At 44.7% G+C, this 13,106-nt stretch overlaps 1 protein-coding gene across 2 annotated transcripts in view; it reads right to left on the reverse strand.

Annotated features, from left to right (window-relative positions):
- The window catches only part of LOC105892194 (protein phosphatase 1 regulatory subunit 29), a 44,409-nt gene extending 34,459 nt beyond the window's left edge, over positions 1-9,950 (reverse strand). For both annotated transcript variants that reach the window (XM_031561427.1, XM_031561379.1), the window contains exon 1: positions 9,854-9,950. The gene's annotated coding sequence lies outside the window, so the exon portion shown is untranslated. The remainder of the gene's footprint in view (positions 1-9,853) is intronic.
- Between the last annotated feature and the right edge of the window lie 3,156 nt (positions 9,951-13,106).

The raw sequence follows: 13,106 nt of genomic DNA on the forward strand, positions 1-13,106 counted from the left end.
CTGGGCATTAGTTGTCCGTACTCCGATTTTATAGTTTCCCCATTGTAATAAATATGCATTCATGATATTTTTCTATGACCGAGTTTGACAGGTATTGGTCAGGTAATAGCCGAGTGACAGCTGATTTGCTTTCTGATTTGACAGTACTTATTCGTGGGTTTTTTCAGCGCCAGATAACCGAACAGAACTTAACTCAGGCTTGCTTCACGGGTACAATACCAAATTTCATCATATTTGATAGAATGAAGGACAAATTAGTTGTGAATACTATGACCGAGTTTGACAGGTATTGGTCAGGTAATAGCCGAGTGACAGCTGATTTCACAAGCATTAACTTTAAACCAGCATAGTCGCCCCGTAATGCCGTGCAGCGGGCGCATACTGTTATACTCTATGTGATGCACTAGCTCAACGACGTCCCCTATATGTTCCTTACCGTTCTAATTACATGTCGTTGTTCTGTGTTGGGACAGAGCTTATACAGGTGGGTGACGGTAGCACAGTCTGTTCGTGGTTACTTGCACCAGGGCATAAAGCCCGTGCCATTGTGACAGTGTGTTGTGTTTTAGTGTTTAATAAAAAGCCATAACAAATATACCACGCTTCCGTGATTTGTTACAATATAATGGTCTTGCTTCTATAATGTATAAACACGTAGGTTACAGGGTGGGTGTGGCAGAGAGAGAGAGGGAGAGCGATGATGCGCACGGATATATCAGATTTAGCGACCGGGAGCAAAGTTATGTTGCTGTAACGTTGAACTCTTTGCAATCAATAAATACAGTAGCCTACTTAATAGGCTAATTGATACAATATCTCCTCGTTTGAGTGTGGTTGTTTGAGTGCAATGGGAGTGTATGATCGTTATTGTCTATAAAGCAGTGTTTCACATCTCAAAACACAACGATGCGCATACTGACCGCAGTATTTCACTACCAACAGTAGGCTAGCCCCACTGGCATTAATACAGCCATCCTAGTAGTCAACTTTTTCATAATTAAGAGCTGTCATTATCCAACGTCACACAACACAGAATATAGCCTAGTTATCATCTTGCTGTCTCAGCGGGAGAAAAACACAGTGTTTTTGAATGCAACTCCGCGGCGAGATAATTCCCAATGAGGCTGAACCACTTGTTAGAGGCTTTCTCATTTAATTTTCTTTTCATAGTTCCTGTCTTAAGCCACCAATCCATGACCTTGTTAATAGATTAGGCAACTCTTTATTAGATTAGGCTACTACTGGCTGTGTTCTCTTCGTTCTGAGTTGTATGTTAGAAATGTCGCAATAATTTACTTGTGGCCGTCGCGGACCACACTTCATCATATTTGATAGAATGAAGAACAAATTAGTTGTGAATACTATCACCGAGTTTGAAAGGTATTTGGTCAGGTAACAGCCCTTTGACAGCTGATTTGCTTTCTGATTTGACAGTACTGCTGTGTGTTTTAAGCAAATAAAATCTGGACTGTTTACAAGCGGGCACCTGCTATCGTTGATTATACAGTAAATACGTTGTGAAATGAAACAAAACAAAAACAAACAAAACAAAAACAAAACAAAACAAAAACACAAACACAGTTAAAGATGTATTAGTATTGATTGATTCACATTGATATGAATGGATGACATGACTAACAAGTGGTGGGAAATTAATATGAAAGTATTTGTTCGGTGAATTAGCGCGTTCTGTCCAAACAGTCGCAGTCAACGTTTTTGTCAACACTGGCACCACATAAGTATCGTAATTTGAACGTCCTTATACGTTTTTAAGGAGGGGTTGTAAAGGTACTCATATCTTCGGACCTCTTCTGTTATGTTTGTTCATAGTCAACAAGAATAAGCTTGTGAGACAGTCTGCAGGATATTCATAAATAAACGTGTCATTAGTATGAACAGTCGAGACAACGTATCGTCTCTTTCGTCTTCCGGGTCACGACCTGGCAGGGAGGGAGGGAGGAGGGCGGCGGGATCTCAAGCATGCGCAAAGACGCAAAGTCCAGTTCCTTATCCAATTCACCGTTACATGCCGCAATAGTCGAACTATCAACTGGATCGGATCGAGTTATCCAGGGGTGTTAGTCCGACTATGTGCGGTCCGACTACGATCCGACTAAGGTGCTTACATGAAACGGATAATGCGATTTCAGTCCGACTAAGGCAGTTATTCGAATCCATGTAACCACGGTCACTGACTCTACCGTTCTATGCTAGTACACGACACAGCGCCACTCTGATTACAGTAGAAGGCTGCAAAAACATCTGTGCTATTTTCACAGCGGTACGCCTCCATTTATCTTTGAATCGCTACAGCAGGAGGCAATGTTTTAACATTACATGTGTGTGTGTGTATGTGTGTGTGTGTGTGTGTGTTTCTGCTATTTGTGTTATGTCACATACACATGATGATACACTTCACTAAGCTTTGACATAGATACATGCACACGTTAAAACACACACACACACACACACACACACACACACACACACACACACACACACACACACACGCACAAACACACACTATTTCTAGCACACCTGAAACAGAAGCACATGCTACACCCTCTGACAGAATCCCCTTGAGTAGGTAGCGGGCCCATTTCACACTGTGTTTCTCACCAGTCTTCCAGGCCACTGATTCAATCTGACTGGCACAAAGTGTTCAGCGCTTGCTGCATCTTCCTTCGAATGGAAAGAGACGGGGCTAAGAGCTGCAAGAGGAGAGCTAACACCACCCAAACCAGCCAACAAAGTGTCTGTATCGCTCTCTCTCTCTCTCTCTCTCTCTCTCTTCTCTTTCTCTCTCTCTCTGTGTGTGTGTGTCTGTGTTGGTGGGTGTGAGAACCAGCATGTATACAGAATCTCAGAGAATCACACAGATACAGAGCATACGTGAATACATGATTATGTGACATGACTGTGAATTGTATGTGTGTGTGTATGCGCATGTGTCTTTGTCTTGTCTTGTCTTTGTCTTTGCCAACTGGGGTAAGGACAGAGACGTGAACACCAGGCTGAGAGGACAGAGATGAGAATGGCCGAGAGACAAGAGCGGAGCAGAGGGAGAGGGAGGCAGAGTGCAGCAGAGATTCTACACAAGCTACACAGCTGCACAAGAGATAGGCCACAGTGGAAAGACCAAAATGGCTGGCTCTGAGTTCAGTTGAGCTTTGTTCGTTTTACAAGCCAAGCTTTTGGTTATCGACATCCGGTTTATATGTATATCAAGCTGGCCAAGAATCAAAAAGGCCTTTGGTGTTATATAAAATCAGTGATTATGTCCTGGTCCAATACACTGACTGCTGCGCTGTACCTATAACTCTGATTGACAGTGCAGACAGCTGATGGTAATGGAACTAAAGGCTTCAAACCATTGATTCCACCTTTGTGAGCAAATCACATCAGACACTGTATTCCGCTTCGTGGTCAGATCACTGAGGCTGAGACTTTCATTTGATCAAAATTTTTATTTTTATATCTATTTTGGAGACACATTTATCCAAAACGGCTCAAAATCTTGGATGGTCAAACTAAATCAGTTTGTTCTCCCTGGTAGATGAACCCATTAAACCCCCTACCAATAGAGAGCGCCTTGCTTCACCTGTTGGCCTGGTAGCCCTAAGAACTGGACAGCAGCATTTGAGCTGAGCTTTTCAGCAGATCTGCGAGCCGCGAAATGAAACCACATCCCTATCCCATAAACCTCTGCCCCTCACTGTGAAGTTAAGGATCCGTGTGTGCCGAAACAACACCGGCTACTGCGGCAGTTTACTTCTCCTCTGCTGGATGCTCTCTGTGGTCTTTCAGTCATCAACGCTGTAGGCCATCACTGCAGTATATGAGCTGTGAAGAACACTGGACTGTGAAGCGTAGAGGAACAGATAGATGTCCAGAAATCTCCACCCCAAGGCCGCAGGGTCTGCTCCTCCAGCCAGGCCCTGGTTCCGCCAAGCCCCAAGACTGTGTTATGGGTTTGATGGGTTTGAGACTGAATCAATACACTCATTATCTCTCTCAGCTGCCTCTGATTGCATTTTTGGGTGTTTCTGAGGGGGGGTCACAGAGTGAAAAATAAGATCAGGCTTCTAATCAGTGGAACAAGTCATTTCAGCACTAACTAATCCATTGCAACTCTGAGAAATATGCGTCTGAAACCAAATTGATATTAACGATCATTTTCAACTTTTACCAAGACACCTGCTTCTTTTTGAATTTGTGTGCTTTTCATGGGACTGTGTACAAACACATTCATTTGAATAGAAATTTGACTAATTGATAATTTGATTTGACTACAATGTATGTATACTATATATTGTATGTATAATAATAATAATAATAATAATAATACAAATAATAATAATCTTATGATATTTTTAATGCATTACTGTTCATTTTTCTAATATAAATGACAGGAGGACAGGGTGAAAGGTAAGACAAAGGCTGGAGGTCAATGGGCTTTTCACCGACCAGTGAGTCCAGTACAGCTGAACTCAGCAAGTCTGTGGAGATCTGGACAGCAGACCTCAGTCGATGAAGCACTCATGGAAACCGAGTGAGAGGGATGATCGAGCAAATTATTCTATTTCAGGTTTCCCGGACTTTCCCACCGTGATTGATGCAGTGACTGGCTATCCCTGAGAGAGAGAGAGAGAGAGAGAGACAGATTTAACTAAATCTCGGATGGGGTGGGGGGGATGAGGGGCGGGTGAGCACGATGGCAGTCCAACATCTGTTTGTCCTTTTTTTTTTTGCTAACACACTCGGCAGGCTCTCCCAGGCCACACACGCAATTCGCTGTTCACCAACAGATCCAGACGCTATCGACAGCTTGCCATGGCAACGTGCATTAGGTCAGCCGCACCCGGTGGAGGTCAAAGGGCAAGCATAATGCTGGCATATTAAAAGCACGTCCGATCAGCGATCTGAAGCAGGGACAACATCACAGCATCACCACACAGTGCGTAACCTAGGTGGCACCATTTAGACCTCAGGTATCTGTGGTGGTATCCATCGACCCACGTGCTTGACCAGACACATACACACACACACATACACACACACAAACACACACACACATTCCCCCCTCCACCATACACACATCATTCAGACTAAGCTTAAGTCCATACAGTCCCTGCATTCAAATCCTCTTAGAAAAACTTAAAACCCTCATTACACACAGATCATGGATTTGTGCAGACTGAGAGAGTGAGAGAGAGAGAGAGGCAGAGAGAGGAAAGAGAGAGAGAGAGAGAGGCAGAGAGAGGAAAGAGAGAGAGGGGGACAGAGAGAGAGAGAGAGAGAGAGGGAGAGAGAGAGAGGCAGAGAGAGGAGAGAGAGAGAGGGGGAGGGAGGAGAGACAGAAAGAGAACGGGAAGAGAAAGTCAGGAAAAGGAAGAAGAGAGGAAAAGAATGAGAAAGAGAGAGAGTAAGAAGGCATTCACACCTGTGTACTGTCCATAGTCATTTGTTTTGTCAGACATAGTTCGTCTGTGGTAGCTGGCATGGTATGCATGGTGTGTGTGTGTGTGTGTTTTTGTTTTTGAGCCATCAGAGTGCAAAGATTGATATGATGCAACATCGGCAAAAATACACTTCATCTCTAAAACCACCAGAGATGAAAACGATGGCAAGAATGAACGATCCACATCCAGGAACTGGAAACCATCACAGTCATCAGTCTCTAACCCGTGTCTCCCACTTAAAGGCACAGTCCGTAATTCTAATCCCATAAGCTTTTTGTCAAATTCAGCAAATTGTTCTTCACGGCCCTCTAGCTATCCGTTCAGTGTTTGCGCTCCCAAAAATCCCAGCCAACCCACGCTGTGCTTCAGGAGCACGGATAGGAGGGCTGTAAATTGATTGGCTTTTGAGCTCAAATATCAACAGCTAAAACCGAAACTGAATCGCGGACAGCATCTTTAATCCCTCTCAACATCCAAAACAATGTGCTTAGGAGTCCTTTTGGAGAAATGTTTTTATCACAGTCCTTCTCCCCAAACCTTCTCAGTTAGATGCCTCCTCCTGGATGCCTGGGTTGGAATGGTTCTACTGCCTGGGGCTGGAGGTTGGGGTGACTGGGGGTCTGTGTAAGGCTGAAGGGGGCGGGAGGGTAATGAAGAGAGACATTTGGGTTAGAGATGATGTGGGTGGGATGCTTAGCAGAGGGAGATGGCTGGGTTGAGTATATGACTGATGAGGTGGAATTGGAAATGGGGTGTGGATGGATGTGGAAGTCTGGGGGATTTCAATATCAGGAAGGAGGCAAGATGAGGATGACTGTGTATTGCGCTTTGCGGGTTTTGAGGAGTGTGTGGGTGTGTGTGTGTGTGTGTGAGAGGGAGCAGGGGTGGTTGTCAGCAGTGAGCAATAAGGCAGTGACATAATTGTCATTTTAAAAAGTCATTTCAAAACAGCCAGAGATTACATGATGATCACACACTACCAACATCTCTCCTGTTTAAGAGGAATTGTTATACACACACACACACACACACAGGCACAGTGCGGTGTTTTGAGAGGGAAGGGCACAGTTTCTTGAACACTGGTTATTAGCGCTGAAGGCATGGATGTAACACTGGGTTGGAATATGAGGGGAATTGTAAGTATGGTTGTCAGGGTGTAATAACAGTGGTTCCAACTTACAGTAATAACAGCACAGCAGTGAAAAAAACAGTGGAATAATGCTAGCTTCTGAAGTCAGTGCACAGGGTGGTATGTGTGTGTGTGTGTGTGTGTGTGTGTGTGTGTGTTTATATGTGTGTTTGTGTGTGGAGGGGAGGGGTGTGTGTGTGTGTTTATATGTGTGTTTGTGTGTGGAGGGGAGGGGGGTGTGTGTGTGTGTGTGTGTGTGTGTGCGGTGGAGGAGGAGCTGAACTCAAAGTGCGCAGCACCTCGCTCCCACACATAAAATATTCATACAGCTCTTCAGTGTGTATGTGTTTAGATATGCATAAACCCCACATTCCTGAATCGTCTTACTGTGTGTGTGGTTTAATGAGTGTGGCTATGCATTTGGGTTCAGCATATTTTAATGTAAGAGTGGTTAGTTTCTTGTGCGTGTGTGTGTGCATACTTGTGTATGTGTGTTTGTTATCTGCATGCTTGTGTGTGTGTGTATGTGTCTGTGTGTGTGTGTGTGTGTGTGTGTGTGTGTGTGTGTATGTGTCTGTGCGTGCACTGGATAAGAATCTCCCCATCCTCCAGAGGTCTGGCGCAGCAGGGCTGACCTCTCCTGTCCCTCCACATCTGGGGTCTGACGCAGCTGACCGCTCACACTCTCTCCTGGCAGACGCTGGTCCCCCATCTGTAACAGCCTCCATCACACAGCTGACCACCCTGACACAGCCGACCGACCACCACTTCCTCCTCCTCCTCCTCTCCTCCTCCTCCTCCTACGCATCATGCCCTTCCACATCCCCCCCATCATTCCAACCCAACATCGCTCAGCTCCAGAGCTCAGGCCGTTGTGTTCTAGCTCTAGGAGAGACAGTGCTCATGGTTAATGACGGTTTATAAACCAGAATGGCACTCAGTAGAGCGCATAGCACTGCCAAGGGCAAATGTCACATCTCGCAACGTTAGCAAAAGCAGAACTAAACTCGTTCAGGCGCCCCGTATCTCCCAACTTTAATGAAAGCAAAACTACATTTTTGCAGGTGCCCCCTGAGTCGGATCCGCTCCCAAACGTAAACAGGTTCTTTCTTGGCCGACGTTACACCTTTCGTATTCATTTTCATGAAAATCAGGCCAATAGTTTCTGCATAATCCTGCTCAGAAACAAACAAACCAACCAACAAACAAATGGACACGGGTGAAAACATAACCTCCATGGGAGAGGTAATCAATACGATTTGTTGTGGATTGAAAATGTACTTAGCGGCGCAAAATATATTTAGCGAATTGATTTCCAATCTGGCACACAATTTCTCATCAACACCGATCCAGAATTTTTTTTGTTGCTGCTGGCATCGCCCGCACCTCCTTCAAACAGGTCTGAAAGTGACTGATTATGGCTGACTGACAACTGACGGACACAGCTGTGAGCCAATGAACAGCGTCCCTCATGTTCAGTGTGGTGGCGAGACCTGTACTGCCAGTTGTCTCTATGCTGTGGCAGTGCGGATGGCTGTAAATGACTCTGTGAGAGTCAATCGATTTCAAGCAAGACATTTCAGCAAGAATGAGGCACGGCACTCTTGAGCAAGAAGCCTGATGTTAGCTGTTGCTGTCTTTTTTGCCAGTACGCGTGGAACGCATCCAACTACATTTGGTGCCAGGACGTGAGCACGACAAAGACAGAGTGACATTCCCAGGCCTTGTCCCAAGAGAAAAGCCTGGAACGAATTCAAAGGTGAAATTGCAACTGGGAGTTCCCCTGGAAAAGTCAGATTAATCCCAAATTGTCACTTAGGAAACTTTCCATGAATATGTACCTATAAAGTATATATAAAGCATTACAAACATACAAACAAGTAAGGGATAATGTATAGTCTGCATGTTAGTCGGAAAATAATTCCCAACAGAACGAACAGGACCCCAACGCGCAGAAGTGCCCTGAAGGGATTTATTTTCCGAAACTGACCCGTGGACGATACATGATTCTGCTTGTTATAGAGTTACTTGGCAAAATGATAAAAGACATTCCTCTGAAATATCACTTTTTAAGTGATTTTGTTGCGGTTATTGCATAGTTCTTCATGCAAATTTGTGTAACTATTACGTATTTCTTGCTGACTACAAGTTAGAATGAATTTCCGTTATGAAAAGTGAACTACTACTTGCTACTTGACTACTTGCGGAATGTTATGAAAGATGTGAATTAGAAGCACAAAACCCGTTGCAATGGCAGTGGCCATTACTCTTTTTGCAGCTGTCATTATAAAGAAATATCGGACCTTCAAACTTTGGGATGGCCCATTCAATTTAATGGAGCCTTTTTGCCACATTCTGAAGAGCCGTATAATAAAAGGGTTATAATGTATTCATAATGCCTTGTAATGTTGACTAATCCAGACTCTGCATACACAGGGCACAAATGTTTACAGCATAGAATAATATGCATTATATTATAACAATGTTATTAATAATAATAATAACAGCAACAATAATAACTACTAAAAATAAATACCAATAATATATGGATAATAGAACCTATGGATGCTTGGTTGGAGTGAAGTGTTCTCAGTGGGGCTTAGGGTTATATGGACATAGTTAGACCCAGCAATATGGAGTCAATAATCTGACATGTAAAGTCTTAGCTGAGGAAAAAGCATAATAACACGGTTGGGGGAGAGGCAGCTCAAGCGGACGGCATCGATGGTCAATCGAGTCCAACTCATGGACAAAAACACCAGACCATGAGGGCGAACAAGGCCCTTCAGCTGCCTTGTACAGGGGGCGCAGGAGTGCTTTTTTTTAGTGGCCCCGTGCGTGACAAACTGCAAAACCACTTCACGGGCGAGATGGGGAATTGTGAAGCACAGCCCTTACGTTCTCCAAGTCCTCCAAACCTCTCATCACTCCTCTCTCCCCTCCACGTCTCCTCATCAGTCTGAGATCACTGAGCAGAGAGAGAGTCCTCCATTCATTTCTGGAGGGAACCATCTCACTCAGAGATCGCGTACTGTAGTGTCAGTGTGAGGGAGAGAGAGAGGCACACACTCTGGCTATCAAGACAAGCCCAGAGATGTGAGCCCAGGGCAGCCGAGCGCAGAGAGCAGACGAGAGGAGCACCATAGCACCACAACAGCCTGCAGGCAATCTGCTGAGAGCTGTCCTGAGTCACAGGGAATAAAGCTGGGGGTGAGCATGCAGGGCAGCGCCACTTCAACAAGAGACAAACTCACTCACTTACCTGTCTCTTTTGTTTGTTGCCTCTTCCGTCTTCAGAGTTCTGAGATCTGAACTCAGGCCTGTGTGTGTGTGTGTGTAAGTGTGTGTGTGTGTGTGTGTGTGTGTGTGTGTGTGAGTGTGAGCGTGTGCGTGTGTGTGTGTGTGTGTGTGTGTGTGTGTCTGTGGCGAGGTTCGGATGGGGTGGTGGTGGTCCGGATGTGCAGGTTGTGCCACGGGTCTTCTGGGAGACCTCCTACTGTCTTTCAGGACTCCCAGCTGCGGGCTCCTGTGTTTACAGAGGGCGGGAGGTCAAAGGTCACAAACCGTTCCGGACCGCAACAAAAGGCCTGTTAGCAATCCTCTGCTACTGACGAGGCTTCCACTGGATCTGCTGCAGATCTACCATAACAGAGGTGATAGGAAGAGAAAAATCAGAGAGAAGAAGAGAGGAGGAGAGGGAAGCTAATTAAAGATTCTGTGCAGCACGCTTGTGAAAAACAGTACAGTACAGCAGAGAGAGAGAGAGAGAGAGAGAGAGAGAGAGAGAGAGAGAGTGTGAGTGAGTGAGTGAGTGAGTGAGTGAGTGAGAGTGAGATAGAGAGATGGAGAGATCTGCAAGACGGAGCCAAGGGAGATCTGGGTATTAGCTGTGTGTCATGGATGCGGTAATTTGACATAAATAAAATGGCAGACAGGGAGGTAGAGGAATTGGGAACAGGATCAAAGAAGGTTGGGAATGGAGGACGGGATCAAAGAGGGATGGGAATGATGTTCTGATCCATCAGCAACATTAAACAATGGGGGGAAAAGAATGAGTGACATCATGGAAAGACGTCTGTGACGCCGAGCAAGGCACAGCAAAGAAACAAGGACAGAAATAGAGCGCTACACGTAAATACACTTTAAGGAACAATACATTTAAATATAGTTGGAATACTCATATGTGGAAGAGGACCGTCATAACCAGCTGTACTGCATTCCCTGTGCACACCATTCTATGCACTTATCTTTACAGGTTCTTTGTACATTTCAGCACTGGCCTTACATAGGAATGTAAGAATGTAAGATAAAGCCACCAGAGACACTCCACTGATAGAAACTGACATCTTTTGTACTTAGTGAAGCGCTGTGGAAATGTTTGCATTGATTAGTGTAAAAGTGCGGGAGGGCGGAGGATGAATGCATATGGTGTCAAATGGATTGGGAGAGATAAAAGAGAAAGAAAGAAAAAAAAAAGAACAAGAGAAAGAGGAAGAGGAAGAATAACCCAATAAGTTCGGAGTGGAGGAAAAAAACAACATTAAGTAAGTCTAAGATCGTGTGGGAGTGTTTTTTATATTGAAATTTCTGTTGTCCCTAGCAACAGTCCTCCTTCATCTCCTCACTTGGTGTCTTCCCTCCTCCACTCTCTCTCTCTCTTTTGTTCTGTGTGTCTCTCTATCTGTATCTCTCTCTCTCTCTCTCTCTGTCTCTCTATCGCTCTCTCTATTTTTGTCCCTACAGCCAAACTCTAAAATGACATGTGCAGCTGTAAATGGAACATGCGGGTTCAAACCAGTTGTTAATGTGGAACACAAACTGGCAAAGCATTACAAATTACAACGAATCAAAAGCACGCAAGCATGAAGAGGCACAAGGAAAAGTGTGTTTTTGGAATTGAGAGGTTTCATCAAGATGTCTCGACCTTCGAGTTTCACACCATCAATCTACAAAACTAAGGGCAAGAGGTCTCTCTCTCTCTCTCTCTCTCTCCCGCACACCAAACACACACACTCATACACAAATACATGTTCACTCTCATAATACCTCTCCCTTTGAGGGTTTGACAATAACAAGGTGAAGACGAATGGGGTGGGGGGATTAAGAACGTGAAAGGTAACATACATTTATTTGAACAATAGACAGAATTACCCACATTAACACTTTAGAATGTCCATTGTAAATGGTGCAGAGAGTTAGTTGATATTCGATTACTAATACCTGTCATTTAGCTTTAATACTCAAATACCTAATCGTCAGGTAACTAACCTGAACCCAACCCTAAACCTAAACCTAAAACAAAATCTGAATATTGAAGTACCTATCTCAGCCACTTTACCCCAACTCTAACCATACACCTGATCTTATTCATATTTCTCACCGTCGACAGATAGTGTGTAAAGTAATCAGTAGAGTGAAATTACTATCAGCATGGGGCCAAAATATACTGTACACATAAAATACACTTCAGTAGGTGCAAGGTAAGATGGGAGTCGGGGCATCAAGGTTGACAGCTCATGAGCCATTAGAACCACAGGACATAACCTCCCCTCAATCTTCCACAGCAGTGCCTAAAGGGGAAATTGACCCATCATGGTGCACTGTCGAACGCCCTACTCTGAGACAGAGACTCCATTGCCCTGCGGGGCTGGTGGGTTGAAGGCAGATCAAAGGGCTGTGGAGGATGGCAGTCGGCCTGGGAGCGGATGCCGTGACCCAGCCCCACGCCAGTCATCCCGGGGGCTGACGGAACAAAGCTCCACGGAGGAGGCCAGTCGTGTCGAGAAAGGGGGACAAGTCCTTGTTGGACACTGATCTCATTTCTCCTCGCTGTCTGCTTGTTCTCTCTTTAGCTCTTTCCTTCTCTGATTTACATCCCTCCGTCTTTAGCTCTCCTTCTCCTGTGTCTTTTAAACCATCTTGCATGAATGATCTTCTGCTCGAGCCTCTGCTTCCCATTGCACTGATTCTATATGCGCGCACAAATGCTTGTGTGAGCGCATGTGCAAGTGTGTTTGCATATGTACTATGTAGCGTAGCTGCATTGGTTATCGGCCAGTCTGTCAAACAATCGGCCAGTCTGTTAAACAATCGGCCAGTCTGTTAAACATTTGAAATTTGAATTAGATTGACATGACAACCCGAACGTAGCAGATAACACGCGCATGCCGCTATTATACCCCGTTACGATATGTATGTCTACGTGTGTATCAGTGTGTATATATGTATAGTACATATACATCTGTGTTTTCTGCTCTGCACCTAACACAGGCAAAGTATCCCGGGCCTATACAACATGTTTATTTTTGTCACAGATACATCAGAGGCCATCTGAAGACGAAAACGGCACAGGAGAAACAAGCCACCTCATCATCCTTTCAAACCGTGTTTGCATATTAATACTGTGTGTTTGGCATGCAGAGGCCCTCACACTAATTGGATATTATAAGTCTCTACAGTGCAATCTCTGTAAGAATAATAACATGTTGCATCATAATTTCAACGAATAATCTAAT

This window comes from Clupea harengus, chromosome 1 (genome assembly GCF_900700415.2).
Source record: "Clupea harengus chromosome 1, Ch_v2.0.2, whole genome shotgun sequence".
In the NCBI taxonomy this organism is placed as follows: Eukaryota; Metazoa; Chordata; class Actinopteri; order Clupeiformes; family Clupeidae; genus Clupea; species Clupea harengus.